A 27,980-nucleotide genomic window follows, 5' to 3' on the forward strand; every position below is an offset into this window, starting at 1 on the left:
ACCACACAAAACTCACTAATTTCTAACACAATTAGGTTTATAACTTGCTTGGTAACAACTATCTATATACTGGCTTTTTATTATGTACATGAAAAAGGTTTCATATCTTCTCTGGTCTCCTCAAGTTACCAAAATCTTTGATTATCTTACTGGCTGGAAATAATCTTGATACTCCATTGTCTTCAATTCTACTGAGGATGTTAAGTTTGCTTAAGTTCCTTTTACCTTTCACTTTTGTATCTCAATATTACTCTGTATGTTCAACCAGTATTTCCTGCCTCCTTCTTGTAGAAGAAATATGATTCCCTCCTGTCAAAACTAAGAACTACCTGTATGCCTTTGTTTTGACATCCTACACATGTCATCATGATTTTACTCTTTTACCTTTTCTCTTGTATTGTCTATTTCCCCTTTCTGTAAGGCCCCTTCTTTCCTGCTTACAAATATACTTAGATCTCCCCAATCACAATAGAATTTTTTATTTTTCTTGCTGTTACCTTAGGTTATCATCCAATCTCTCCTTTTATCTTTTACTCTTATTTGCCAAAATGTTAGTTTAACATTTTAAAATTTAAAATCAGAATTATATGAAAGACTACCACAATATAAAAGTCTGCAAAAACTGAGATTAAGTAAATATTAGTATTTATCATACTTAAAAAATATTTTTAACAGAAAAAAAAAACATATCACTAAAAGCCTACTGTCCAAGCCCTCTCTTACTCCCGCCCCAAAGGCTGTCACTCTCCTGAGGTAGGCACTGCCATTCCCATGTACTTTTTGTATTTTGTATTTTCTTCAACTTTATATATATACATGTATATATATATATACATGTATATATATACTATTGTTTTTTCTGTCTTTAAAAAGTTCGGATAGGGTTGCCTTCTTCAACTTGTTTTCATGCCACAATAGGTTTATAAAATTAATTCATGTTAATACATGTAGTTGTGTTTTATTAAATTTAACAACTATATAAACCTGCATTGTATGAATAAGTCACAATGTACTTATCTCTTTTCCTATTGAAGGATTTATATTGTTTTCCTTTTTCTACTATTACAAGCAGGGCTGCCATTATTTCCTTGTCCGTGTGGTAGAGTTTATCTGGGGAATGCAGCTAGAAGTGAAGGTGTTGGGTTGAAGAGTATGGATAATTTTATCCAGCATTACTAAATTGAACTTCAAAATAATTACTCAAATTTACATTCAAACCGCACATTGTATCACTGCTTGTTTCCATAAACCCTCACGAACATTTTGTATTATCAAACTTACTTTGCTTTGCCAGTGAGGTGAAAACAAAATGTTATTTTTTGTTTATTTTTTCATTTTATTGATTATTATGACATAGAGCAGTTTTTCCTATGTGTATTGCTCAGTTGAGTGTTCTTCTCAATGAATTATCTATTTATAAGACTTGCTCATTATTTCTTTTTCTTTTTTATTATTGATTTCCATTCATTCATTTATTCAACAACTACTTACTAAACATTCACTAGTTCTAGGCACTCTTTTAGGAGCTAGAGAAACATTAATGAATAAAACAAAATGGCTGCCCCTGTGGAGCTGACATTTCTGAAGAGGCATAGATAAAGAATGTGAAAAATTAGAAAAATATATAGTGTGTTGCAAGGTAACAGCTAAAATGAAAATAAAAACAGTGCACAGTGAAGGGAACTATGCAAGTTGTAGTGTGAAATACTGTGGTCAGGGTAGTTCTTACTGATTTGATCCGACCTGAAATTGCCAAGGGAGTTAGCCAAATAGTTTCTCACAGAAAAAAGCATTTCAGAAAAAGGATACAACTAGGCCAAAGTCTGTAAGGTAGGTGCATGCCTGTCATGTCTTAAGGGCAGAAAGGAGGCTAGTGTGTGGCTGGACCAGAGTGAGCAAGGGAGGAAGACGTAGGTGGAGATAAGCCACCGCAGAGTTCTGACCTATGATCTGCCCTAAGATTTTAAGCTGTGTAAGAATACAATAGAAACAGAGAGCTCAGTTAGGAGGAGATTGTTGTTAACACTGGCAAAAGATGATGGCTTGAACCAGGATGGCAGTAATATGCATGATGAAAAGTGCTTAGATTCTGGATATACTTTGAAAATAAAGAGGGACTGGATGTGAAATGTGAAAGGAAAGAGCAGTCAGGAACTGCTCCAGGCTAGAGTTTTTCTTGAGACACTGGAAAGATGGAGGTACAGCAAATGAAATGGGAAGGCTGAGGGTAGATCATAGTTTGAGATGTCTCTTAGTCATTAAAAGCATAGTTGACATGAGGCTGGATAAAATCAGCAAGGGTGTAAGTTAGAAAAAGAAGAGAACCAAGGATTGGGCTCTATGGTAGTCTTTGAGTATTGCAAGAGTTATTAATATAAGAGGGATTATAGTCCTTTGAGAATTACATGGGTAGCAAAATTCTCTCAGTCTGAGACTTCTCTCTTCCTTTTGTTCATGATGTATATTTTAATACATAAGTTTTAAAATTTAATAACATTAAATTTATGACTATCATCTGCATTTTGGATGCTTATTTTTCATAAAATTTAAGTCATCATTTTTTATATTTATTCCTAAGTACCTCACTGATTTAAATCATATCTTTGCTAGAGTTGTGTTCCTAATTGTTGTAGGTGTATAGGATATTATTAGATCTTGTATAGCTCTTTTGGGTTCTAATAATTTGCCTTTAGATTCTCTTAGGAATAATGAATATATTGTTTTTTTTTTCCTTTCCACTCCCTATATACATTTTTAAAAAAATCTTTTTGCATTAGTTAGAATCATTATACAATGTAAAACAGGCAAACAAAGGACACTTGATTTTTTCTTGACTTTGGGATGAATACTTTGGTTTTGGCTAATGCTACAGTGGTAATCATATTGCAATATATAAGCATAGCAAATCATCACATTTTGGACCTGAGGCTGTACGTCAATTATATCTCAATTTAAAAAAAAAAAAACTAATGTAAAAGAAGAGTATTTCTAACTTTTATCATTAAGATGTTGGCTGTAAGTTTTTGGTAGATATCTTCATCATTTTAAGGATGTCTTCTTAGGTTTCCTGAATCTAATTTTTTTTAATGAGAATTTTTTTTTAATTTTGTCAAATTATTTTATTCTTTTTTTTTTTTTATTCTGTATCCTTTGAGGTGACCATATAATCCTTCCTCCTTTAACCTGTTGGAATATTTAATTACAATCATAGTTTTTCAAATGCTAAACCATCCATGAATTCTTGAAGGAAAACTTCTCTGGTCACAAAGTGTTTCTTAGATTTTCTTTACTTAGCATGCTAATATTCTACCTAGGATTTTTGCATATAGAATTCTAATTGAGATAGGCTATATATATATATATATATTTTTTTTTTTACTTTCCTTGTTTTGTTTGGGTTTCAAGGTTCTATTACCTTTAAATTAAAATTGAAAAATATTCTATCTTTTTATCTCTTGTTGAACTATCTGTAAAGCCAAAGATTTCATGCTTGTGGAAGATTTGCTTAAACTCCCCTCTAAAATCATTAGGACCCACTGGGTCCATTCTGTTCACATATATTTTATATTTTTACTGCATATATGCTGAACCACTACAGGAGCCTCTAATTGCTCTCTTACCATCCTCCATTGCCAGGATGATCTTTGTAAACTTTAAATCAGATCATGTCACTTTCTAATGGTTTCCTATGGTTCATAAGACCTTGAGTAATCTGGCCTTGCCTGCCTTTCTGACCTCATCCACTGCTATTCTTTCCCTAACCCAGTATATTTCAAGGTTAGCAGCCCTCATTTTGTTCTTCAAGTTCACCAAGCTCATTCACACTTCAGGGACCTTGCACTATGTTGTGGCCTCTGCTTGGAATGTTCTTTCCTTAGATCTAAGTTTAGCTGGCTTAATTGTATCATTCATATCTCAGTTCAAATGTACGTTTCAGAAAGGTTTCACCTGAGTTCTCTTTTTAAAAAATCAACCCCTTCTCCAGTCTCTCTCTACCCATTACCTTATTCTGCTTTTGTTTATTTGGTTGGTTTACTAACAGTTACCGATATCTGAACTTATTTTTTTCTAACAAACACCAATATCTGAACTTATTATTTTTATTGTTTCTTGTTTGTTTTTCTCCCTCCCACTATAACATAAGCTCCATGGAGGTAGGAATTATTTCTCTATTACTCATTAAAATGTCTCCAAGTTCTAGAGTAGTGTGAATACCCAGGACATGGGCTCTCAAAAATATTTATTGAATGCTTAAATTAGTGAATGGATAAAAGGATCAATCTCATTCTTCACAAACATTAAAGGCCAAAAAACCCCAATCCTCACTAATCATTCATTCAACATGTACTTATTAATAACCTATTTTGTATCCCAACACTGCGGGACACTAGACAGAATGTGGTGAACAAAACAAGCCATCTGCTCTCATTAAACTTATACGCTAGCAGTAGACAACAGTAAACATTAAAACAAGTAAATGTATTTATTATATCTTATGGTATCCTGGTAAACCAGCTCTCTAAACAATAGAAACTCTGATTGGTAGCATTTTGCCAATTTCCATGGTGTAAATATTCCCATCATAGTCAGTTTCAAGCTTCCAATGTTTTAACAACTGTTAAAACAACTTCCATCTTTAACAATTTTTTTTAAAGACTTATTTATTTATTTGAGAGAGAGAGAGAGAAAGCATACATGCATGCAAGGCAGGGGGAGGGGCAGAGGGAGAGAATTTTCAGGCAGACTGCCGGCTGAACAGGGAACCCAATGAGGGGCTCAATCCCAGGACCCTGAGATCATGATTTAAGTCAAAGGCAGAAACTTAACCGACTGAGCCACCCAGGTACCCCTAACAATGTTTTGTTTTTTAAGATTTATTTAGTTATTTGAGAGAGAGAGAGAGAGAGAGAGCGCACACGCCTGCACCCACCCATGTGATTGCAGGGAGGGGCAGAGGGAGAGAGTCTTCAAGCAGACTCCCCACTGAGCACATACCACCCCCCCCAACACAGGGCCTGATCTCATGACCCAGGAGATCATGACCTGAGCCAAAATCAAGAGTTAGGACACTTAACTGACTGAGCCACCCAGGAGCTGCAATTTTAACAATGTTTTAACAAAAATAAATAATACCTAACAAAATTTTTGAAAATTAAATAAATGGCTTTCAAGATCATGTATTACTGACTATGTCAGACAGTATTAAGTGTTTTGGAGAAATATAAAGCAGAGATGGCTATGAGGAAATTTTGAGAAAAGCAGTATTAGTCAATATAGAGTGGCAAAGTGACGTTTGATCTGAGACCTGAAGGAACTGGGGTACCAATTGTGAGTGTTTGGAGGAACGGCATTTGAGGCAGAAGAAACAGAACAGACCAAGGCCTGAGGGCAGGACCACGCCTGGAAGAGCAAGAAGGATGGTGTGGTTGCGGCAGAATGAGCAAGTGGAGAGAAGGGGTGGGATCAGAGGACCTTACAGCCCATTTTGAGGACCTGCATGTTTATTCTGAATGAGATGGGACACCTCTGGATTGTAGCAGAGGAATAAAAATATTAATAACATAGAGTCATTTTAAAATTATTAAGACATATTGTCATGTTCTGCCTCCAAAATAAATAATAAACCTAACAATATAGTACGGAAATCCTATTTAAGTCATTATCAACTTAAGAGTATATGTAGCAAAATCTTTTTATAAATCTGCAGTGGGATTTTTCCTTTATGAATGTAGGTTACAGATGTGTGAGCAGCAAATTTCTTGTGGATAACTTGAAGCGCTCATTTATAGTTCTATCAGTAACTTGTAAATCTGGTAAATACAAATGTCTGTTTGGCAACTATTGGCCTTACTTAGGGTAAACATGAGTCTATCATGTCATACTACAAATTTCCTTGGGAGATCATTCTATGATACTCATTTTGGTTTTTAAGGGGACATCCCTGTACAGGCTTAGTAAGAGTATAAAGGATATTCACAGATTTTTATAGAAAACTGATTTTTAATGTTAAGACTAGTTTTGATGTGAATGACTTGTGCTAATAGCTTTTTAAAGTGCCACTTAACTGAATATTATAGCTAAAGAAGAATGCGGGTAACACTGCAAGAAATAATTTTGCATTTTGTATCCATAAAACTTTGGTCTAGGTTTGTGAATTGCACTAATGAGGTCTGTATTTGAGATAGTTAATACCCACTCGGCCTTCTTACAAATGCATGCCCTGACAAGAAGAGGGCTGCATAACAGAATGTGAATGGTTCTGCACAAACTCGTAAGAAGCATCAGGGGAAAAAAAGTGAAATAGTTGCCTCTTATTGAGCACTTACTATTTGCCCAGCATAATGCTAAGCTCTTTGCTTATATTATCTCCGTAATTTCTTTTGAGCTAAGTACTTTTTATAGGTCAGGTTCAGAGAATTTAAGCGAGTGATACAAAGTCATGTAAGTTGCTAAGTGGCAGGGTTAGGACTTGACCCGACAGCCTGTGTTCCCACCTGCCATGATTTATCATGTACAGTTAAAGGGTTGGAAGTAATATCACCAAATATAAATAGCTTATATTATCCCAAAGATGTTTCTCCTTTAAAATCTTATAAATTACTCTGTAAGTCACTAGAGGTTATGAAAGCTTTATCTACACATGGGAACTTTACTTTTCTACCTATCATGAACCACTTAAAGTTCCTTAGTTGGCATTTCCCAAAGGATATTCCATAGACAACTAATTCCATAGACTTTTTATGGTGTCTTAAATTAAATTATTAAATTATGGTGGCTAAGTTAGTTTGAGATATACTGGGTAAACAAAGTTATAGAGGTTATTGTTGTGGTTTGTTTTTGAGGATTTCTTTGATTCTTTAATAACGGTCTTCGTGAATTTCTAAGAGATCAGATAATTCACTTTATTTCCTAAACACATTTAATCAAGGAACATTTTCTTCCCACATGGTAATCCCAGCCATGAGTGCTTTGCAAGAGCATTATTTTGGGAAAGCTCTAACTCACCCTTAAGTTCAAGTTTATAATACAAATAGAAGCATCATATCTTCAGAAGAGTGCCTATCCAAAAGTTCAGTGTTATTCCTGAAAAGAATGATTCAGAGCCATACACTTGTTTGTTTCTGTTTTAAAGACTCTGGCACTTGTTCAGCTTCTGACAGAGATGTGTAGATCTCGCTAAAATCAAAGAACAAAATTGTATTCCTTGAAGATAACTCTTATCACATTTTTAGACACCACAGGGGTATTTTCTTTGTAACTGGTAAGATATTGAACATCACCCAAAAACAAGCTTGCTTGGTTATAGACACTGACTAGAGGCGAAGCCTGGATGTTTTTGTGTTCCACATGGCATTTTCCCATTTACAGTGTGTGTGCGTGTGCACGCGCGCATGTGCAATTGTGCACGTGTGTGAGTGTGTGTCCCTGGCAAACACCTTTGGGCAAGTTTTGCTCTTATCAAAATAACATAATTATCAGACTTTAGTCATCTAATCAGCCTGATTTCCCCAGGAGATAGAGTAAATTGCTCCCAGACCTGGAAAATAGAAAGGGAGGAAATCCTCCAAATAACTGAAGGCTTTGCCTCACTGGGTGTGTTTCTTCTTGTCTTTGAATGAACTTTTCTCTGAGTTGTAGATCAGAAAGTCAAACCCATTACATACTAAATGAGGAAGGCACTGTCATACAGAGAGTGGGCTCCTAAGTCTGTAAGGGCTGAATTCAGCTTGATTGACCCACTAACTTCCAGGCTGAGTGGCCATTATTACTTTATTATTTTTTTAATCAATCATACATTTCTCTGGAAAACAGTTATTGATTGCCTTTTATATTTCTAGACCTTGTTTTCATTCCAGGTCCACAATATAGAACAAATACAGATAAGTCTTTGAGCCTTACTTGCTTCATCTATAAATTGGGAATGTATAGGATTGGCAGTGAGAATTAAATGAAAATGGGTATATAAAGTATCTAATACAGTGCCTGGCACTCAGAAGGGGATTAACAAATCATAATGATCATAAAACCAAGGATGATAATAATTCTTACTGGTCTGAAGATTTCATACAATCATGGATATTCCTTGCATAGGAGGGAAAAAAGCAGTTGCTTAAATGTGTTTTTTTTTCCCCCTAGTAAATAGCTATAATTTCCAAAGTCTTTACTCCTTGAAGTCTAAATAATACAGGCTGTTTTAAAGAAAAAATGCTATCTTAGAGGGGTATCATTTTAAGCCACATTTACTACAAATGCTCTAACTCATACTGATTTATCAGATTAGTTTACAAATTACCTGGCAAGACCTAAAAGAGTAGGAAGTTGAAAGGTACATTTTATTAAGAGAGATATAAAAAAGATCTTAGGCAAAGGAACTATCATGAGAGCTACAATAATAGAAGATTCTAAAAAAAAACAGGGGAATAGAAGCTCTATGGGAGAAGAAAGGGAGAAGACAGATAGGTACTAAAACTCTGCAGTGGGTTCCCATCAGATTGAAAAGAGTTTCTATTAAATTTCTAGAATCTGCATAAGCAAGAAACCCATTTGGCTCTCTTGCCTTATATCGTTCTCTCTTTATTCATTACATTCTAGTCACACAAATCTTCTTCCTGTCCATCAAAGTCCAAGTACGCCCCCAGTCTCAGTTTTATGGCTTTGGGATTTTTGCATTTGCCAGAATCCTTGTGTTTGTAATGGTGTACCCCAACATTTTCCCATGGTTGGCTCAAAGGTGTCAGCTCATTAGAGGGGTCTTTCATGACCACCTGACTTAAGGTAACCCTGGATACTCTCTAACATACCACTCTATTTTATTATTTATATATAATATAATCATCATTGTATTTACTATAATCTAATTTTTTCTTTTTTGTTAACTTACTCAGTTTTTTAATTATCTTTTTTGTTAACTTATTTCTATAGTGTAAGCTCTATATACACAGGGTGGCTGACTATCTTTTTCACTGCTGTACCTCTAGCACTGAGGATTGTGCCTGCCATCTAGTAGGCTCTCAATAAAAAATTATTGAATGAATAAATGATTGAATACCAGCATTGAAAAAAAATCCTTCAAGGGGATGTTGAGAAATGGCAAAGAATAACTTTACCAAATTGACAATTTTGCCTAGGGCCAAAGCTGAACATAACATTAATAATGTTCATTGATATTTTCTGGACTAATTTTGACATCTCTAATGAAAGAATTGCTCCTTCATGCATGCAATTCTGGGAAATCAGTTATTATTCTAATCAATGTCTTACTAATTTGAGCAGTGGTTATTTTAAATCACCATAAAGGTGTGTTTGACCATGTGTCACAAACAGAATTTTTTACATTTCTGTGTATTATAAGGGAGAGGTGATTTTTAAATTTATGCATGGAGGATTATAATTATGTAGATACATGTTGTATATTACATACTATCAGGAAGAACAATAACAGCTTTTATTTAAATGGATGCTGGGCAAAATATCATTACGTTTATTCTATCCCTGAAAAATATATAACCAATTACTTACCTTGTTTCATTTTCTTAGTGACAAATTTCAATAGTTTAAGACATTTTTTAAATCCCACAATTTCCCTATTTGCTATCACATTACTTCTAAGAATGTTAAACTCCTGCTAATCCACAAATAAGATATTCGATGCCAGTACGCCAAATACAAGTTCTTATCCAGAGCTCAAAAACATCTTGTGCTACAAACAGAATGGCAATTACTGATGCAAAAAACGTATTACTCCCTCAAGACTTTTCAGAAATCTTGATTATTTAATCAGTGTTCTTGATTTGTAAGGCTAGGTAGTTGATGGCTCCCAAAATGTGTCACATTGGACATTATCCAGATGGAGTGCCAGTTTTCATTTGAGATTAAAGAGGTAAAACCCAACAAAAAAGGTTTTCCACCATCTCGGACTATAGCTCAACTTATATCAGATGACAAATAAAACCTGGCAGTCTGCTTTGCCCATGATTTTAAAACAGAAACTTCATTGAACTGCCAGTTATCAAACGAGGTGATTAACTATGATGTTGATTAAAGTTTTATACCATGTTTTTATTACTGACAAGTTTCTTTCTTCTCTCTTTTTGGGGGTTCTTTCAGTGTAATTTCAGTGTAATTCTCACATCGTGTCTAAGATTTCATTATGTCATTTATGTTTTGATATATATACTTACTGGTGCTATTTTCAAGGACTTTCTATTGTATGCTTGCAAAATTAATGTATAAGACACACTGCATAGGAGGAATCTAAATCATGCATTTTCCTTTCAAAGTTATACATAGGAGTACCATAGTGATGTTCAACTTAACTCTTCCCAGATATGCTTCGCTCTCTTATTTAGTCCTTTCATTTAATGTGTACAAAGTTCCAATCTTTAAAAACTTGGTTCTTGCTTTACACCAGTATCATCCCTGAGGTTCACAGCTCTACTAAAGAATAAGCAATAGCTACAAGGAAAGTTAGACAGGGATGGGGGAATAGCAAGTAGACAAAATATAATAATAATAATAATAATAATAATAATAAATATATAAATAATGTTCATTAGTACTGATACTAAGAAACTCACAAGAGGTTAAAGGCCCAGGAGACTGAAGTCCAAGAGTTGAGGAAGCAATCACTTCAGATGTTTAGGCTGGAGAGGAGTCAGTATCCCAGACTGTGAGGTGCATTAAATGAAAGCACCGATGGTCAGGTCGAGAAGCTGGCCTGATAAAAAGATGGGATTAGATGGTGTTGGATGTATCTTTTTATATAACATTTCCCCTTTCTTTAGCTTCAATACTATGAAAGTGCTTTCAATTTCCTTAACAGATCTTGCTCTCTCTCACTGTGGGTCATTGATAATTTTCTTTTTTTTTCTGGACAGGGTTTTTCTCAGGAGGGGCCTCTGAGTGTTGCAGCTGCCAAAGGCTGCGCAGAGCCTCAGCACAAGCCCAGATTAGGCTACACAGCTGGATGCTAGTCTCCAGGGAAGCGCTAGAGCCCAGCTCAGCTGAGGCCCAGGTCAGCTTCTGCAGGAGGGCCTCCTGTGTGCAGGCCAGGACATCTGCATTTGGAGGCACAGCAGGAAGGGGCGGCCCCTGGGCTGCCTTGAGCCCTGCTGCAGCTCCCCCAGTGCTCTGGACGGGGTACTGGGGGCTGAGGGGCTGGCTGAGAGCCCAAGGGGAGCTCCGAGGCAGAAGCAAGCTGGTGTTCCCGAGATTGGGAGAGGGCAGCCTGGGCATTCAGAGCATTTCCCCTTTCTTTAGCTTCAATACTATGAAAGTGCTTTCAATTTCCTTAACAGATCTTGCTCACTCTCATTGTGGGTCATTGATAATAATTTGCCTTCTTCCTAGAACATTCTTTCCTTTTTCTCTCCCCTTTCCCTTCAACTTCCTTGGCTATAATGTTGCCTCTCTCTGTTTTCATTTCCATATCATTTCTAGCAGAAAGGCTGCTGACTGTGCACATGCATACTGTGTATCCCTAGGGCCCTGTATTTCTTCCATCAGATCACTGGGGCTGTAACAGGACTGCTGGCTACCAGTCTGGGTCAGTCACCAGGTACTAAATACCTTGAAGGTAAGTGCCATATTGATTTTTATGCATCCCTGTATCTCTAGTATCCAGCACAGCACCTTCCAACTCTTTGATAAATATTTGTTAAGGGAACAAACATTGCTTATGGGTGTGGGTGGCTATCGACACTTGGGTGTAAGCAGGAAATTGATTGCTCCTTGTTGAACAGTGAGCATTAATAGTGGTAGAAAAACTGATATTTGCAGGGGCAGGGCTAAAGGAACTGAAATTCTTGACAATGATATAGGATGAGGGTATATAACTCTGTGGTGCTCCATTCAGCAGTCCCTGGCATGCTGGTTTAGATATTAAGAAAGCAGCTAATAGTAATAATGCTTTCCAATCTCACTGCACTTCATACCCAAAGGATTTATTGAGTTTTATAAACACTGATTAATCATCCTTGCCCTAGTGAGGTGGATAAGAGTTATTATGCTCATATTATGAAGAGGAAAACCAAGGCAGAGAGAGATTAAGTGGTTAACCCAAGGTCAGGCAGTGAGTCATGGAGAGCTGGCACTTAGACACGGAGTTTTAAACTTGCAGCTCTCTGCTTAGTCTATTAAGCACAGAACGAGAAGTTGGATGCCTTCCTGAACCCCCTCAAAGGATGAGTAGCTCCCTTTTCCTGCTTTCCCATTGCCATTGGTATCACCAATGCCATTGTCTTAATGCATGCCAGGCATCATGCCTAGCACTTTCTATATATGAAGCTACTGAATCCTGCAACAACAATAAAAAAAAAACCCTTGAAATAACTTTCATTTTTACCACTTTAAAGATGAGAAAATTGAGTTTCAGAAATATAAATGAACTATTATGTAGGAGACTTGGAATTGAGACTCCCTAATTATCAGAAGTGAAAGTCTATGCTACTTTCCAACATCCTTAACTTAAATGCTTGTGTACATGTTATTAGTATGTGATGGGGTCAGATGTATGGTATAGGTAAGCGATATAATTCACAAAGGATAGCAGAGTACTAGAATATAATTGATTCCCAATAAATGTTTGTGGAATAAATAACAGAATGAAGCTAAAATTCCTCCCAAGATCACAGGAAACTGAAACTAGGGTCCAGCATTTGAATGGTTCAGAGTCACAGAGGATGAGCTGATATCAAGTTCATTGCTCTCACTCCTGGATGCAGACACTATCAGGGATGTCTGGGTGTCCGCTCATAAAAGGAAGTGGAAGCATAATCAAGAGCCACCTCAACCATACCTTCACATCTTTTCCATTCCAGCAAGACGTAATAATCTACCTTTATCTTTTCCCATTTAAACATTTATAAAAAGTATAGGCAAAGGTAAATATATCAAGAAATTCATTACAATTCTGTTTAAATCAAGGAAAAAACCTAGATACTACTTAAATATCCAACAAATGAGTATTAATTTACCAATATCTTATAACACCTTACAAATTATACCATTAAACACAAAGCTTAGAAGTGATCTTTTAATATGTCAGAGTACCAGTGCATGGTTATATAAAAAGAGCAGGTTCCAGAGTAATAAACAGTTATGGTCTTGTTTTCTGAAATAAAATATATGTATAAATACATAAGACTCTGGAAGGACACACCCAGATAGTTAGCAGCAGTTATTTCTAGAAAGCAGGATTATGGGCATCTTTCTTTGGTTTATCTATACTTTCTGAATCTTCTGAAACGATTATGTACTGTTCTTGTAATGAGAACAACAAAAGTTGTTTTTAAGTAACTTTTATTTTGGAAAAAAAATTAAAACAGATGCCTCAGGGAAGAATGGGTTTTGAACCACTGGAATCATAAACCAGGCACCAGCTGCCACCTGAAAATCTCGGCTTTAAAATAAGCCAGACTCCTGAACACACCCAAGCATGTGTTCTCCCTCCCATGCCACACATACTGTTCTCTGATAGAAGAAATCAAATGATTCCTTCTGTTCCCTTCCACCTTACCCTGACATAGCAAAGATGGAATGTGCACTATTTCCAAATCAAAACAGGCACAGTGCAGCAAGAGGCACTTCCAAATGATGAAATTAGATTAGAAGTTAAGGCAAAATATGTTTAACTGGCTTTTAAAGAAATTTGGTGGAACACATTACTATAAACAGTACATTTGGGCAGCCAAACAAACTTTGCCCAGAGAAAATCAATTTTGCTCCCCAAACAATGAGAAAAATTACTTTAGATTCGACATTAAATATTGTCGTATTTTTTAAGAAGCATTTCCATAACTCTGTGTAGAAATAGGAGTCAAAGGATGCCTTGGTTACTATGGTAACAGTCTCCCTCGGAAGAGCCAAGGATGAAGTAGCATACATTCGCCCTGCATATATTTGGCCAATCAATAAACAAAAGACTTAATCTGCATGCATCACATTAGGAAAGTGGTCAAGGTGTATATGATTAGTAAAAGGGTAGGGGGTATTCAGGTATTCTGGGTTCAATCATCCGGTCTAATTTTCAGCTGAGCTTTGTTAACACTTTCTTCATTTAGAAACCCATTATGAAGATAAATTATTGCTAAAATGCCTGTAGATACTTGAAAAATGGAAATCTTCATTACACAATTTTAACATAACAGTATAACATGCAAGGTGGTAAACTATGATTAGGAGTATAGAAAAAATGTGTGCACACACCCAGGAGCCCCAGTAGTAATGGTAACGATAATACAGCTAAGATTTCCTGAACATTTACTATGGGCCACACATGAGCTACGTGTTTTCCATGAAATTTTTACTGATTCTTTTAAACAACCTTAACAGTTATGACTATGAGTTTTCATTACCATTTTTCAAATGATGTGAGAACTATTTTTATTCCTGTTTTACTGATGAGGGAACTCACACTATGAAATTAAAATAAGTAGCCCAATGGCTTCCATCTTGGGAGTGCTGGAGCCCAGGGTTCAAACCAGAGCAGTGTGCTATGGTGGTGTGCTCTATCCACTACACCGAACTTCCAGCTTTGCCAGTGATCAACAGTATGGCTTTATGAAAGCAACTTTACTTTTCTGAGTCTCAGACTTAGGCTTTTGTGAGGTTACAATTCACATAAAGTATGTTAAGAGAAAGCACATAATAGGCCCTCACTATATGTTCCTACCTTCCTCTCGAAAACCCTTCAGTTCCAGGGTGCCTGGGTGGCTCAGTCAGTTAAGCACCTGCCTTCGGCTCAGGTCATGATCTCAGGGTCCTGGGATCAAGCCCCATGTGGAGCCCCACATCAGGCTCCTTCCTCAGCGGGGAGCCTGCTTCTCTCTCTGCCTCTGCCTGCTGCTCCCCCTGCTTGTGCTCTCTCTCTCTCTCGTTCTCTCTCACTCTCTCTCTGTCAAATAAATAAATAAAATCTTAAAAAAAAACCCTTCAGTTCCTCAGAACCAACATAGGTTATTGTACATATTAACCAATCTTGACTTACGCAGCATAAAAGAGAGTTGAAAATTACTAAAATACTAAAATTTCATTTTACCTCCTGGGTATAGCCTCCTCCTCCTTGAACATATGAACAGAATCAGCAACAAAAGCATACACATACACACACCCATGGGTTTCATCTCACATTTTCTTACTTCTATCATATGATATGGTCCCAAGAAATATGGCAGCAGGGATGGTGGCAGAAGGAAATACAGTAAAGAGAACAGTCATCAGAATACTAGCTCTGTGACTTTGAGAGCTTCTGTAACATCACCTTTCTAGGCCTCAATGTCCTCTGCTATGGGAGGAAAGAGCTGAAAGTTTATTTCTTCTAAAGAAATTCCAGGAGTAACTATCCACAATATGATTGTTGCTGTGAACTGAATGCCCCTTGCTCTTTGAACCCTCTCTATTCCTCTTACACCTTTTCCTTGGAATTTCATACCTGGCTACAGGAAATGGGTCATCTTCAATCCTCAGGCACATTGCCTACCTGCCAGGCAGTTCTCCCTGTCCCCTCCCAGGGTCATCTTCATAACGGAGATTCCACAGTCTGGCCTTCTGTTGAAACCTTGATGCTCTTTGTATTCATTGAAAAGTTTATTCTCAATTCTGTCATGATATAAGTTATTACTCTGGGATAAAGACCCTAAATTGGGAATGGGACAGCAAATACTTGCTTAAGTGATCCAAATGTCCCTCAATATTAAAAAAAAAAATGACTGAGGTATCAATAAAAAGAAAAAGAGGGAGGCACTTTAGAGGATCAATTGTTTTGGAACAAAATTATGGAATCATTTCTTTTCCAGACTTTAACATTGAGTGAAATGTTTGTGTCACCTTTAGACAGGTTCATTTTTAGTTGTTTCATGAAGCATTTTCATTAGTAGCATCTACATAGAAAAGAGTATTTAGCATCTGTTTTTCACTTGATACATTTCCTTAGGTAAAATCATAAATATAGTCCCTGAATTTCATACCTACCTGAGCATAACATGAAGCTCATATTTAAGCCATCTATAGGAAATGTTTTCTTGCAAACTCGACAATAGAGTACATGGAGCCTCTCTGTCTTTGGTCATGTGGAGATAGGAGCTTTATGCCTTAAAAGGCACAACCAAAAGTGTCAATTGTCTGGCTCCTTAAGAGGCAGGCTCATTGTTGTCTCAAATACCAGCTGCAGTTTGAATTCACCTGGAATGGTGTTTCAGAGAAATCCCTTTTAGTGGCAGGAGAGGAGGCCTGTAGTCTAAGAAATAATTCCGTGTTGGAACTGAGAATCAAGACATTCCTCTCCCTATCCTTTTAAAACAGAATTTGCAAACTGCTGGCCCACGGGTTATCCCCAGAAGGGATTATATAGGCTGCAGTGGGGGCTGAATAGTGTTTTACATTTGAATTAATTGTCAATGTTTAAAAATCATTAGATTTCACTGCTTCTCTTGAAAAAGCTGGCAACTCTGGCCCTGCATTCCCACATGGCGACCATCTGCTGAATCTGAGTAGGGGCTGCTCAGATTTACAGTGCCATGTGCTATCCAGTGCCCCACTGGCCCCACCACTCCTGAGTGTTTACTCTTCAGTGAGGCTCAATGTTATCTTCCCCATAACATCTTACACCTGGACCACTTCACCATTTACTTTATCTAGACTGATAAATATTGAACAGCAGGTATAGCTCGGGGCCCCAACCAACTGGAATTACTGCAGGCCCTGAAGCAGTGTATGGGGCTCCCTGAGATGCTGTGAGTTAACCCTTTTGTTGCGGGACTGCGTGCACAGTGGTGAGAGGTGGCTTAGGAAAGAACCCAGGGCACTTGGGTGGGGCAGCTTGTGGCGTCCCGCGGATTTTGCAGTGGAGCTACTTTCCACCTGCTGTGGATGTGACAGTACCCGGTGGGCTTGGTGCTGAATATCAGCCTCGCTTTAAGCATTTAAATGTGTGGCCCTAGCTTTAAGTGCTCACTTTTGTGAGCACATAGGTAGAAATGGACCACACAAGGCATCACTCCCAAGTGGAATACTATGCCAACGTCTGTGTTCCATTTTCCCTGGTATTACAACTTCAACCTGGATTTTTTTAAAGTAGTTTCCCAAGGAAAATGCTAAATGCCACATTAACGACTTCAAATAGAATCGGTCCTATAAGCAAGGAAAATCATGCTTACTGATAGAGAATATGAGGTTAACACAAACTTTATACTCCTGTCTTCCATTTGAATGTCACTGAGTGCTTCATTCATGAACTGTCCCCCACTTGGTTATGTTTTAAGTTAAAAAATTAAACAATTTTCTTTAAGTTATGACAGCACCTCTCAAGCATACCTAAGAAGCTTCATACACGGTATATGTCAGAATTTCTCAACCTCAGCAGTGCTGACATGTTGAACTAGATCATTTTTTTGGTGGTGGTGGGGGAGGGACTGTCCTGTGCATTGTAACATTTTGGCAGCATCCTTGGTCTCTATCTACTAGATGCCAGCAACAATCCCTAGTCATGACAACCAAAACCTGCCAAATGTTTCCTACAAGGCGAATGATTCTTGGTTGAGAGCCACTGGTCTATAGTCCCACAACCCAAAAGGGTCATGTGGCTGATAACTGCTTATAACCCCAAGTGTAATATCATAACATGTTGTTAGGAACATAATGATGACTTAATTCTATATTACTACAAACAGAGATGTGACAATTTGTGATGTTGCTTAACATGACCTTTTAATTGCCCTTTCTTTTGGGAAGATATGAAAAAGGATAGTTTTAGATAGTCCTTTGGTATCTCCAAACTTTTTAGTTGGAGTGAGGAAAAGCACAGATATCTTTGTTTTATGTTCCCTAACTCATTAAAATTCTAACTAACTTTGAGATTTTTCTGGAACATTTGGGATGATTTCAAAAGGTCTTTCCTCTACAATACTTACTGTGACTGATTTTTTTTTTTTTCCAGTAGGCTCCACACCCAGCATGGAGCCCAACAGGGGGCTTGAACTCACAACACTGAGCTCAAGATCTGAGCCTAAATCAAGAGTCGGACACTTAACCTACTGCACCATCCAGGCGCCCCACTGTGCCTGATTTTTAAAGTGCATATGTGCTTAATTACTATTTTTTCCTATAAATACTGGACTGTAAAGAAGAATCAGACTTAGGGAGGTTAAGTGACTTCTCCGCAGCCAAAAACTGCTTAGAGATTTGATGCTTGCACTTGTGCTTGATCTCTTCAGAGTAAAGAATTCTGTGGGTCATTTGCCAAGATGGTATATTAAATAGTTCTTCTTATTCCCTGTTGGGGTATTTTCCACAACATTATAATAAACTACTGCTCAAATAATTGACAGGGATTATTACCTAATACTGAAAGTGCTTTTGAAACTAGCAAAATGATTAAATTAAGTTCAGGGTAGTTTTAATATTTAATAATACCAGCATTCACCTGATTAGAGGTTTTACAGCTATACTTGATATCTTGATATCTCCCTTTCATCACCTACCTTTAACAAGCCCTGTGAAAACTGCCTTAGAAATGGGTTTGAAATCTTTTCTTCTCTCACATCTACCACTCCGAGTTTGCTTGGACCCTCATTGTCTTCACGCTCAACTAGTACAATGGCCTACAATTAAGAGTTGTGCATTCTCAAATCACCCACCATTTTGATGCCATAATTACTGTTTGTGAAATTCAAATCTGATTTTATGTCTTTATTTAAAAGCTTCCCATTGCTTACAAATCAAAGGCCAAATTCTTTATGAGACACACATACAAACATATATATCTTTCTACCCTCAGCTATGCTGCTACTTCCTACTACATGATAATTATTAAGCTCACAGGTTATTAAAAAAAAAGAGTCTACTGTGTGCTCTCCCATTTCTGTGTCCCCTTGGTTTGTGACATTCATACCTGGAAAAGTTCCACTTCTTTTAAACTCACCTAGAATGCTACCTTCTCCATATTTTTTACTATCACCTGAAAGACTTAACCTTCCTTGCTGTTCCAAACCTTCTAGAGAAGCATTTTATAATGTGGTCTTGGAATCATTTGTACGTCTGTTTCATGCACTAAAAAGTAAGCTCCTATAAGGTGGAAAACTGACTCTATTTTAACATGCATATTTTTCACTTGGTAATGAGTGTGCTGTATAGAAAGATGGCTTTTTAGTTTTTCAAATATTTATTTTATTCACTTTAAAATGTGTCTCTCACATGGAAAGCACTCAGTAGATATTCCCAAATAACTGCCTTATTTAGAAACTTATAATATATTTAAACAATTTCAACAGATACTTACTGAATGCTTTGTGTTCTAGTTCCTGTTCTAAGTAATTTAAATCAATAATATGCGTTCAATCACATTCACATAGAAAATAAAGGGATCTATAAAGTTTCTTAGTGTTCATAAAGAGGAGAGGTTACTTAGAGGCAGAATCAGAGAGGTTACTTTGTGCTTAGTTTTTTAATCCATACAGATCCAAGTCAGATTTTATTCTATAAAATCCATAATCCTGTTAGCATAGTACCTAGCACTTAGTAAAAACTAAATATACTTTTGTTAATGTTATTATTATTGTCATTTTTACTCTCTATTAGAGGAAATACCTCAAAATGAAAAAAATCCAAATAATGTGAGATGACAAGTTGTAAAAATAAAATCTATAATCTCTTAACAAAATATTTTTACACTTCAATTTATTTTTTAACTCCATAAGTATTTATTGAATCCAGTGAAAAATGGGATCAGCTAAAGTAGAAAATGCTATGAAAAGATGGATATGTCACTAACCTTAAAATTCAATGACTTCCATTTAAAATATTAATGAAGTTAAGAAATAAAGGACTCATTTTAAATGGTAAATTTCTATAGAGAATAGTTAGATTCTATTGATTAGAATCTGACCCATTAGACTGTCTATATCACGAACCATGTAGTTGACGGTCTTGTAAGCCAAGAGTATAAACTTTTTATCATTTACAGTGGGGAAGGTTTTGTTTCCACACTTGCTTGGGTCTTCTCACTTTATGACACACTGTGCCACGTAGATTTGTTTAATACTGTTTGTTCCCCTTAAAAGAAATTATATTCATTCAGAGAAATTCTATTGCCCACGGACAATCCAAGTTTTGTTCTTTATGTTTTGGATAATTATCTTGGGTTTTAATATCAACAATAACTTATACATTGGATAATTTTTGTCTAAAAAATTTAGTCTAAATTGACAAATATTTGAGAGATATACTTGTATTTGTTCTTATATTTGTTAACATTTCAATTATACTCGCCAATATGGCAGCAGCTAACCATATGTAGGTTTTGAACGAGTCTGAATTAAGTGTGCTCTAAAATCTCAAAAAATTAGTAGAGACAATAATATAAAATAGGATATATATATATATATATATATATATAATAGGTCATATTACCTGTGTATATATTAGTGCAAATAAATACATGTGTTGAAATAGTATTTTATGTACTAGGTTAAATAAAATATGAAAATTCCATTTTTTTTCCCTTTTTAACGTGGATATTAGAGAATTTGAAATTGCATCTACAGATCACCTCATATTGTTTTTTCACAGTGCTGGTTTCGACACTTTGTTCTTAGAATGAATCATATCTTTGTTTTCCTTTATCCTGTTAAATATCACTTAAAGAGAATTACAGGACCAACTGCTCCAGTAATCAAGTTTTACAGATAAGGAAATGGAGGTTCAGAAACACTCGCCTGATCTACATTCATAAGGCTAACTAGAGACATAAAAGAAGTAAAACATGTATCTCCAGACTTCCAAGGCTAAGCGAAGTTACTGGCAAAGTAGCAGATAACAGTGAATAGCTGTTGGAAGAACAAATGGATAGATACCGTTCCCATGCTGTGTTGCATTCATCTATAAGATTCTGACATGAATCTTCCTTGTGTGCAATGGGGAAAAAGGCAAAGCCATTGTGTTCAATAAAAATAATGATAAAGTTAGCTTTGTAAAGGAAAAAAAAAACTAATAAATTGCAAAATGGGATCTTTAAATAGTAAGAGATATAACTGAGGAAATGAACCTGTTAAAATATATCTGACCACCTCTATGCTTTGTTGACTTTGTTTACGAAGTAGTAAGAATGAGATTGTGTCAATGAATGAAAAATAAAACCCACATTTCTTGGGAAGGAGGCATCCGTCTTTTTCTATTTGTAAATGCTGACGAGCAGAGTTTAAGGAGGGCTAATGTCACCCATTCATCTTAATTAAAGAGTTAATTGCTCGTGTATCCTGATTTAGTTAACCCAACCTGGTAGTGTGGGAAGCCCTTCCCTCTATGTATTTTATTGACCAGTGTAATGACATCATCAGTGAGTCTCAGGATTTATTCATGCTTCAGCCTATCCTCATAATGTTAATAGCCTTGTACATGATAAAACTTTCAAGAGGAATGGAGTCCTTGCGCCTGGCACAGAATACAAAAAGGACAGTGGCTGCTAATGTCTCGCTTCAGCTGTCATTGAAGGATTCCTTCAAAGTCTAGGGTCATGAAAATAGTAAAAAGTAATTTTAAATGCTAGTTTTCAGAAAATGTTTACATGTGGAATCATGCAGTTTTTACAACTGCACATTAAATATCTGAAAGTTAACAATATTCATTCAATATTACCAAACCACAGGCAAGTAAGCGTGTGTTACCGGGAGAGAAGATTCTGTTGGCAAAGAATATATTTGTAAAACATACATGCTCACATACACTCAGAAAAAAAACTGAGACCAAATAATTACCCATGAAGGGGATGAGGGGATTCCTAAAAATAAGGTTTTTCAACCTTTAAAATACAATTTTCCTCAAAATTCTCTACCATTTCTGCAGAAATAATGTGTTTAGATGAACTAAAAAGCTACAGCGAATACATGATTAATTTTAGACTCACACCCTTTGCTAATACATTTTAAAAAAATGGAAAAAGAGGCAAAATCAAAGAACAGCAGGGAAAAAGTACTATCTTGAGGGCATACAGAGGCAAAAACATGGAAATGATGTTCAGAGTTAATGGGCCTTTTTGTGTCTCTTCTCACATGCAGCTATGAGCAGTCCTAGTTAAAGTTAATTAAAGTTAGCGTCTTGGTTCTACAAACAAAACTGGTTCAAGAATCATTCCCTGTTTTTGAGCTACTGATTACATGTTAAATGCCATGTTATGCTCAAAGTAAGTACACTGTGGTTATATTAAGAAAAAATATATATATAAAAGCAGAAGGTTAGAGGTAGAAATATTATATATGTTTATACATAAACTTATTTATGTTATATATATATATACATATGTGTATACACACACACACATATATACATACATATACACAGTATAATGCTCTCTTATAGGCTGAGGCATCATAATAGTCTTAGGTTGATCACTTAACTCATCTGTTTCAGTATGCACATCTCTGTACAATGGTGACCATTACAGTACTTCTCCCATGGAGTTACTGTAAATGTGAACGAGTTAATGTTTATCCCACTTAGAACACTGCCTAGCATGTGGTAATAAGCCCCATACAGGTGTGAACCATAATTATTATTCTTATGACTAAATCTGCCCTTTTAAGATAATGATTCATAGAGTCTCTTTAATATAGAGTTTCACTTTTAGTCTTAGAAATGCCATTTTTCTATTTTTCTCTTAAACTTTTTTTACATATGTCAGAAAAAATAATTGTGTTTTGATTACATATACCAGCATATATGTCCATAGTGGCAGCATCATGCTGTAGCTAAGATCCAAGACTTGTGAAGTGAAGCAAATGTTGGCTCATACCCACTTTCTACCTCTTTGTAGAAGTAGGTACCATTGGAATATCAAAATGAAATCCAATTTCACAATCAATAAATACAGGACTTTAGTACATTCACATATATTTGTGACTGAAGGCAATCAATAACGTAAAAACTTTTGCAAAAGGATAGAGATATTTTTATTAGGATCATCATTAGTCTTGCTAGTTCTGAGTGATGTTGGGAGAGTTCAGACTAACATTTAGTAGACTGGGAGACAAATCTCAGCTACACATTGTAGCTGTGTGACCTTGGGAGAGTGGCCTAACAATTCTAAGTTTTGGGTTTCTTTTCTAACAAATGAGGATAAAAATAAGATACTCCTATAGTAGTTGTGAAGACTGTGGAATCAATGGTTCTAAAAGGTTAAAATAGTATTCTGATACATAATAAAGTAAGGATAGAATTTCTACTTTTCTCCTTTTAATTATGAGAAGCCTGATGAGGTATAAAAAGGAGAAAAAAGCAAGAAAAGTCTATTATTAAATATTAATAGTTGTAATCTCAGGGGATGAGATAATGAGTTTTTTTTTCTTTTCTTTCTTGATTTTCTGCATTGTTGATGTTTCACAGTGAGCATGGTGGATACAAGGGGTGAAAGTGTGCTAGAAACCTAGGGTCATAGTTCAGAGGAGGGAAACCCTATTTCCAGCAGTGGATGATTAAGTGAAAGTTATTAGGTAGGAATTCTCTAGGTGGACATGGGAGATTATTACACATACAGGAGACTGGGCCAAGTTTTCAAAGCAGAAGCACACTCTGTAATAGGGGAAACTGAGCAAGCCTGATGGGATGCTCTTAAGGCTCTGTGGAAGAATAAAAGCAGAAGTTGAAGAATTAAGTAAGAGATTTAAAAACTTGAAATTTATTCTGCAGTAAGTAAATAGCCACCTAAGTAGGTAAGAAATGGGACTGTGGAATACCAAATTAAGCATTCCTTGTATTTTAAAGGAGCATGTAAGGCAAAAATCCGATAGGGAAAATTAGCCCTGAAAATCCTTTAAATCTCTCTCAGTACCTATAGCATGAGGGAGATGCATCTCATGTGACAGTTGTGTATAAACCACAAAGAATAAATTCCTTACCAGACAAAATTTTTAGAATTATAGTTAGACTGAGGGAGGAACAAAAGAAAGTTTATATGTAGGGGTCTGTGGGCTTCCAAAATATTTCACCTTTAGGAGTAATGTTTAGTGAGTCCCTAGTAGTAAACGGAAGGGGGGGAAATGTTATGTTTCAGTACACGTGCTGGCCTTATGCCATTCTATGCTAATATTAAGCAGCATTTTAATAATGTTTATAATTTACAATACAACATAATATTAATGGCATTTTTATAAATGCTAATAGATTTGTTTGTGATTTTGATCATTAGACAAGATACTTTATCTGAAAGCATTTACCAGACTTTTTTTTTTTTTTTTTTTAAGCATGAAAGCAAGTAGAATATCAAATGCCTGTGACAGACTGTCAGTTACGGGTCTAAAGTAGAAATCAAGGGAATTAAAATACAAGGTCAGAGAGACTGAACGATAGAATTAAGGATGATTTAAAGAACTCACTGAAATTATGTGACCATTGGCACACATTAGCAAATGTAGGACTGCTCTGGTAGGTGGGTGGCCAGAAAGCACAGAGATGTTTTGACTTGTGGAAGTTGAGGTGAGAGGATACATTCAATTTCAGTCAACCAGTAGAAGAGCAACTCTTCAAGAAGGAGGTCAGGCTAGATGAGAAAGGTTTTGGATATAGATGGAGTTGACCCAGAAGGCAAATACTTTCACAGTCAGAATTTAATTCTCTACACAAAACCTTGACTTATGAGAATGGGACTCTTACTTGTATATACTCTTAACTAGCTAATTTTTATGAAGTTCTTGAGGATGCCATCTGCATCTAGTTCTTCCTAGAAGAACTAAGGAAATGTGTCTTATCTTCATCATTAAAAACTCCATGAGGTTACATAACCTCCTGCTGAATTAGATTTCTTATATCAGTTCTTAAGGCGCCTTTATTCTAAAGGATTTACTCAGACTTCCCTCAATTATAATTTTCCTACTTTGTGATGATATAATCCAGAAATATTTAATCATTTTTAAGGTGTTTTTTTTTCTTCCTATGCAAAATCTACTTCATACTTATAGCTATCAAATCTTCTCTAGGTTGCCATGTATATTTTTTCCTAACAGCACAAGTATGTATTCAAATTATAATTATAAAATAATGAATGCTTAATAGGAAGAAGGCAAATGTTCTCAAACTAAAGAGATGAAAGAAAGGTCATGGCTCCTTTCAGAAATAATCTCACATTTTAAAAAAAGATCAGAAATGTTGATATTTTATATAAAATAATAATAATGTCTACAAGTTCAAGCACTTACAATATTTTAGCCCCTGAATTAAAACATTTAAAAATGGTATCACGGTGAATCTTCTAACTATCCATAGAGCAGATACAATTACCCCAAAATTAAGAAAAGAGAAACTTGAGGCTGAGAAAATTCATCTTGCTGAAGGCCACACACTGGAAGGAGGCGAAACCAGGATTCAAACTCAAATCTGTTTAACTCCAAAGCTCAACTCTGTCCACTAGGTCCAAGTGCTGCCCCAACTTTATCAACTCTGTTCAATACACTTAAATATAAACTATAAAATCTTTCTTATATGCAGGTGTTGTACTTTTTATTTTCAAAAATATTAATCAAAACTTAAAATAACTAAATATGAATAACTCAGAAAAATATTTGTTGTGGATTGCCAAGACTACTTGAATAACAGTAAGTTTTTACAAAGCTGAATCTTATTTTGAGATATACTTTCTTTTAAGATTGAAGTACTTTTTTTTAATAAATATAACTCTGGACAAGCCTACTGTAAGAATGGAAGCTCTTCCAATACTATCCACTCACTAATAAACATGTGCAGAGAGCGGAACGAGCAGAGGACTTATAATTCTTTGACCATACGTAGTAGCAGAGATTTCTGATATCATCATGTGAAAAATTGAAGAATAAAACCTCCCAAGAAGCTGATGTAAGAAAACAAGACAAACTAAAAGATAGGTGGAAAACAGGCCATGAAGAACTTTAACAACACAGAACCACAGAGACAAGAAGGGAAATAAAAATGACTCAGAGAAAATGTTCAAGAGACTTTGGAGCCAAAAAATAAAGATGTTAATCTCATGATAAACATAACACGTTGAAGGAGAAAAAGCAAGCAAAATCTCATTCCGCCAAACTGAAGTGATTCAGTTGGGAGAAATAAATTTTTAAAAGAGTGAAAAGGAAAGAGACCAGTGAAATAAAGTGAAAGACAATCCAATACAAAAATAAATGACAAAGCAGGCAGAGAAATATTGAATTGACGCAAGAGATTGATTCTCTACATCAGAATGACAGAACCTGAGGATGGAAAAGAGGGCTCCTTATTTCCAAACAAGAATGGTTGGGGAAGGGGGAAGCAATTAGTAATTGAAAAAAAAAAAAAAGTGAAAGGTGAAAATGATCAGAATCCAGAGCAATTCTGTGATAGAGGAAAATACTATCACAATTAGGATTGAAGTTAAGCAGAAATGCATAAAGAGGTACCATTGGAATATCAAAATGAAATCCAATTTCACAATCAATAAATACAGGACTTTAGTACATTCACATATATTTGTGACTGAAGGCAATCAATAACGTAAAAACTTTTGCAAAAGGATAGAGATATTTTTATTAGGATCATCATTAGTTTTGCTAGTTCTGAGTGATGTTGGGAGAGTTCAGACTCACAGTTAGTAGACTGGGAGACAAATCTCAGGTTGGCTTCTATAGGTTATAAAGCTGGGCCAGATCATTTAGCTCCAGTTTTGCATTCTATTAAATAGAAATAAACCATCAGCCCAGGCTACCTCACAGTGTTCTGAAAAGAATTTGCAGCTTTTTCTGAATTGCTGTACCTACTTCTTGTTTTAAACGGACAGTCTCGGGGGCGGAGCAAGATGGCGGAGGAGTAGGAGACCTGGATTTCGTCCGGTCTCAGGAATTCAGCTGAATAGGGATCAAACCATTCTGAACACCTACGAACCCAACAGGAGACCGAAGAAGAGAGTAGCAACAACTCTCTGAACAGAGAAGTGACCACTGACTGGAAGGTAGGACATGGGGAGAAGTGAATCTGAGGCGATATTCGGGAGGATAGACGGTGGGGGAGGGGGCCTCCGCCGGCCGCTTCTGGCAAGTGCTAGAGCCGCGGAGCACAAAATCGGAACTGTTAGAAGTCGGCTCCACTGAGGGACATCGCTCCAGTGGCTAAGTGGGGGGTGGAACCCTCGCGGGACAGTGTGGTCTCAGGACCCTTGGGGTCACAGAAAGAACGGGGGTGCCTGAGTGCGGCAGAGCTCCCAGGTATCGGAGTGGGGAAGCTGCCTGCAGAGACGGAGCCGAGGCGTAGGCTCTCAGCTCGGGGTTGCCATAAACTGCGATCCGCGGCTCAGTCGGGCCACTGCTCCTCCAGCAGGGACCCACCAAGTGGCAGATCTGGGGAGACTCCCCTCCCGCCCCCAGGAGGAGCAGCGCGGGAGCGCACCGCAGGGATCTGCTGGGTTTGGAGACTCCACACGGGGTCGAGTGCCAGAGATAGAAACGCTCAGTCACAGGCCAGGTGAGCATGCAGTGCAGCCGGAGACCGGGGAGACGGGAGTGACTGCTTTTCTCTGGGGGCGCACTGAGGAGCGGGGCCCCGAGTTCTCAGCTCCTCCGAGTGGAGATTGGGAGGCCACCATTTTCACCCTGGTCCTCCAAAGCTATACCAGAGCTCGCAGGGAACAAAAGCTCCTGAGAGCAAACCCAAGCAGCTTGCTTAGCCCGGACCGACAAGGGCGGGGCAATTCCACCTCCGGCAAAGACATTTGGGAACCGCGGCAACAGGCCCCTCCCCCAGAAGATCAGCACGAACAGCCAGCAAGCCAAGACCAAGTTTACCCATCAAGGAGAACGGGAGAACTCCAGCGCTAGGGGAATACTGCACATACAATTCATGGCTTTTTTACCATGATTCATTCATTAGTTTATCAAAGTTAATTTTTTTTACTGTTTTTTTAATTTTTCTTTTTCCCTTTTTCAACCAACATCTTATCAATCCCTTTTAAAAAAACATTTTTTATTTTTCATTTTTAGAGTCATATTTTATCCCTTCAA

General features: G+C 36.7%; 1 protein-coding gene across 1 annotated transcript in view; it reads right to left on the reverse strand.

Moving 5' to 3' along the window:
- Window positions 1–27,980, reverse strand: part of TENM2 (teneurin transmembrane protein 2) — a 1,506,090-nt gene that overhangs the window by 1,248,619 nt on the left and 229,491 nt on the right. Inside the window, exon 4 of the mRNA XM_073890196.1 lies at window positions 10,578–10,717. The gene's annotated coding sequence lies outside the window, so the exon portion shown is untranslated. The remainder of the gene's footprint in view (window positions 1–10,577; window positions 10,718–27,980) is intronic.

Source organism: Callorhinus ursinus, unplaced genomic scaffold (genome assembly GCF_003265705.2).
Source record: "Callorhinus ursinus isolate GAN/ISIS: 27379988/994484 unplaced genomic scaffold, GSC_fseal_2.0 scaffold3, whole genome shotgun sequence".
NCBI lineage: Eukaryota > Metazoa > Chordata > Mammalia > Carnivora > Otariidae > Callorhinus > Callorhinus ursinus.